This window comes from Marmota marmota, unplaced genomic scaffold (assembly GCF_001458135.2).
Source record: "Marmota marmota marmota unplaced genomic scaffold, marMar, whole genome shotgun sequence".
NCBI classification, from domain to species: Eukaryota; Metazoa; Chordata; class Mammalia; order Rodentia; family Sciuridae; genus Marmota; species Marmota marmota.
The window spans coordinates 3,940,544-3,944,510 of NW_026000130.1; positions in this window are offsets into that span (position 1 = coordinate 3,940,544).

Below are 3,967 nucleotides of genomic sequence, written 5' to 3' on the forward strand. Positions count from 1 at the left end.
GGAGGGGGGGGTGTGGGGGGTGTGTGGGTGGTGTCCATTAGCAATCTCGCCAGCAGTTTTATAGTTAATAATTTAGAGATGGAGGAGCCAGGAACCTGCAGTTAGGTCCTCCAACTTCAGCCCAGGAGCAGGAAAAGGGACGGGAAATCCAGTGGGGCTGGGGGAGGTTCGTCCTCCACCCCCTACCCAGCCCCAAATGGAGTAAGGAGGCCTGGAGTGTATACAGCAGGCGCTCAGTAGCCAGAACCTCAGGCCATTATAAAATTCATCCTCAGAAGGAGACCCCAAGAAAATGCCCTCTCTGGACCCTGGATCTTCTTCTGTCCTTAGAAACACTTTCTTGCAAGAGGCCACTTCCCCGTCACGGCCTCTGGGCTCTGGGCCACGGCTGCCCCCTGCCTGCTGCCTGCAGCCTGCCAGGCCCTCGCCAGGGTGTGGCAGCCGTGCGAATCAGTCACCCTGGGAAGAGCTCGCCCTTGTCCTGGCAAAGGCTCCTGGCCCTGGCCACGACCTCTGTGCCCGAGGGTGACTGTCTCAGAGGTTCCCCGCCCGGGCCAGCCCCAGGGGCTCCCAGAGGTGACCTGCTCCTCAGCGCACACTGGTGGTGCATTCACACCGATAAGCCACCCGCCCTGGTGTCCTGACTTGGCTGAGCTTTGGGGGAGCCCGCCTGTGACACCTCTTTCCTGGAAGCTCTGACTCACAGGGATGGACGGGCTCGGAACGCGGGTCTCCCCAGGCACCCCCCACCAAGCAGGGTCTGCAGGCCACGCACCAAAAGGACACCGAGCTGTCTCCACCTCTGCAGCTTAAAAAGCAGCTCTTCCACCAGTTTACCCAAAAGGCTGATGGACCTACTGTGTGCTTGACCTCATCTTTGATGATGAAGGTCCCTATTTAGGTGGCATTTATGGAGTGGGGGGGACTCAGGCAAAGGATATGCCAAGGCACCAAGATAAAAGTGGCCTCAGGTGACCAGGGAGGCAAGGGGACCAAGTCTGTGATGAGTCAAGCTGGGGCCCTTCACTTTAGGTGATCCTGGAAGGCTTCCTGGGGGAAGTGACCTTTCAGCCATATGACCTAGAAGACTGGAGGGAGCTGGCCAAGGGAAAATCATGAGGTCAGGCAGAAAAGGTTGCCAGGTGCAGTGGCCCACGCCTGTCATCCCAGCAGCTGGGGAGGCTGAGGCAGGAGGATCACAAGTTCAAAGCCAGCCTCAGCAACAGCGAGGCCCTGGGCAGCTCAGTGAGGCCCTATCTCTAAATAAAACACAGAACAGGGCTGGGGACAGGGCTCAGGGGTAGAGTGCCCCTGAGTTCAATCCCCAATATTCCCTAAAAAAAGAGGCAGAAAAGAGCATGAACATGCAGGGAGTAGAAATATCTGTATGTCCCTGGAGTGGAAAGTGGCAGGGCTGCGACTGGAGAGTGGGCAGCTCAGGGGGTGTATGGAGCGCTCCCCCCTCCCTGTGGCAGGGTCTGCTTTCTGGAGCAGAAGAGGGTGGAGCTGCTGTCCACCTGCCAGGGGCCTCCTGCAGCCGCTCTCTTCCCGGGCGGGCATGTCCCCTGTGGACCTGCTCAGGCCTGGCCCCGCACCAGGTGAGAACTGCTGGCCGGGGCAGGTGGAGGAGGGGCGTGGTGTCGGAGCTCAGCTAGGGTCCACCGACGCCCACAAATCCAAGTCCTGCTCTTGAGCTGGGCAGGTTTCCTGACTGTCTGAGCCTTGGTCTCCTCCCCTGTCGAGCGGGTTAGAATCCCACTGTTTTGCAAAGGAGTTGAGACAGGTGCTGAGGAGGCACATGGAAAGAGCTTGCCATTGTTTATAGACAGACCCAATTTTTCTTGATGTCCTACTATATGCCAGGTCCTGTACTAGGGACCAGGGACGTGGCTGTGACCGAGCCAGGCCCAGCAGGGGAAGACGTCCGAAGCTTACAGACGACAGCGGTGACAGAGCTTTAAAAGCACACAGTAGGTGTGTTCCCTCCATCCAAGACTGACCCCCTTCCCCAGGAAAAGCCCAGCGCCTACACACCCCACCAAGCTAAGGCTCCTTAGGGTTAGGGTCTCATGGGGACACAGGCAAAAGAAGCCAGCTCTCGAGGGGCCACCGGACACCAAGAGGGCGGGCGCCCCGGCCCCCCCTCCCCCACAGGCAACATCCCCACACCCCAGACAGTATCCCCAACGCTGCCCTGGGACAGCTCTGCCCCGGGTGGGACAGGCAGGAATCATGTCCTGCAGCTCTGAGAGGGAGGGGCCACCAGGCCGGCCCTGACCAGGACGGGGCAGAAGGACATGGGGACCAGGAGAGCCTGGGAAACCTCCCTCCACCACTACCAGGCTGTAGAGTGGACTCTGCCTGCAGCTCGTCCCCTCCCTCCCTTCCTCACCATCACTGTCACCGTCACTGGGGCTGCAGGGTGGCTGCTCCTCAGCACTCTGGAGAAAGGAGGAGCTGGGGCCTGTCTGCGGCCACACATCCTGTCACATTCCAGAGCCCCAAGGGGCTTAAGCTCTTGGCAGGACAAGCAGGAAAGAAGCCAGTGACCCCCAGGAGGAGGGCGGGTCCTCCAAAGAGGCCTGAGGGCATCCGGTGCACTGGGGTCCAGGGGAGCCTCTGGCTTGGCTGTGACCTTGGCCCAGGGACCCCATCCCCTGGCTACGGGGCGCCCCGGACCTTCCCACAGACGAGGAGGGGAGGTGGGCACCAGCCTGCGGCAGGAGTCCAGGGTCAGCTTGTGGAAGCTGCCACCTGCAGGCGGGTCCCCGGGGCGGGCACCTGTCAGGGATGAGCAAGGCTGGGTGGCTTTCTCCTGCTGGACACTCCAGGTGGCCTGCTCACCCTGGGCGGGGCTGGAGCAGCCCAGCAGCTGGCAGTGTGAACACACAGGACACATGCATGTGCAAGGGGTGCCGGGGTGAGTGGGCGCCATGAATGTGTTTCCGGGTGTCCATGTAGGTGGGGACTGTGGTGTGTCTGGGTGCCGAGCTGTGTACAGGACATGCCTAGGGACAGTAGAGGGTGACAGCGTGGACACTCCCTGGACGGCAGGGCAGGCAAGGCTGGGCATGGCATGGGGGTTGGCCGGACTGTGCGCCCTGGTCACAGGGAGCATGAGAGGTTGTCTGTGCGCAGAGAGGCCTGCACTATGGCTGGGTGGGGAGAGGCCGGGGTTAAAGGCTCAGACAAGACCAGCCAGCCTGGGTTTCTATCCTGCCAGGAGTGCTGTCTCTCTGGGCCAGTTCTTCACCTGGAACCTGCAGGTAACAGCACTTCAGGGGTTCTGCTCAGCAGTGCTTGCACAGAACCCAGCACATAGTACATGCTCAGTAAAGAGCATCTCCCTGTTACCATGGTGGCAACAGTATCGGCAGGTCTCCATGGCAACCACTGGCATTGTACAGATCCACGCGTATGTGGAATGTCCACGAAGGAACTGGAGGAGGTGTCTGGTGTTCCGAGACATCTTTGCCTCCTATCTGGGGGGAGGGGGGCTAAAATCTTATTCTGCATGGGAATCATAAACTTATCCAGACTCCAGTCAACCAGTGAGAAGGCAGAGGAAGCTGAGCCTGGTTTTTATAACCCAAGAATGAACTTCACAAGGCATGAAACTAACACTCATTGTCCCCTCCAGAGGCCCTGAGCTGCACACCGAGGTTTGACAATGAACAGAGAGGGTAGGCAGGTAGCTAAAACCCCTGCCCCCATGTAGCTCACAGTCTTGGGTTGGGGAGATAGGCAGACCTCAAAAAGCAACCCAAGAAAGGTTTGAAAATAAACTGTGATAAGGGTAAAAGGATCATGTTAAGAAGAGTCAATGGTGGAACAGAGAAGGAACAGTGTATACAAAGGTCCTGAGGCCCTGGGCTTTGGGAGGAACAGAAAGGAGTGAGTAACCTCAGGGCAGTAAGCTGGGGACCCCAGGTACTCAGGGCTGGAGACATGGACCAACATGTGAAAT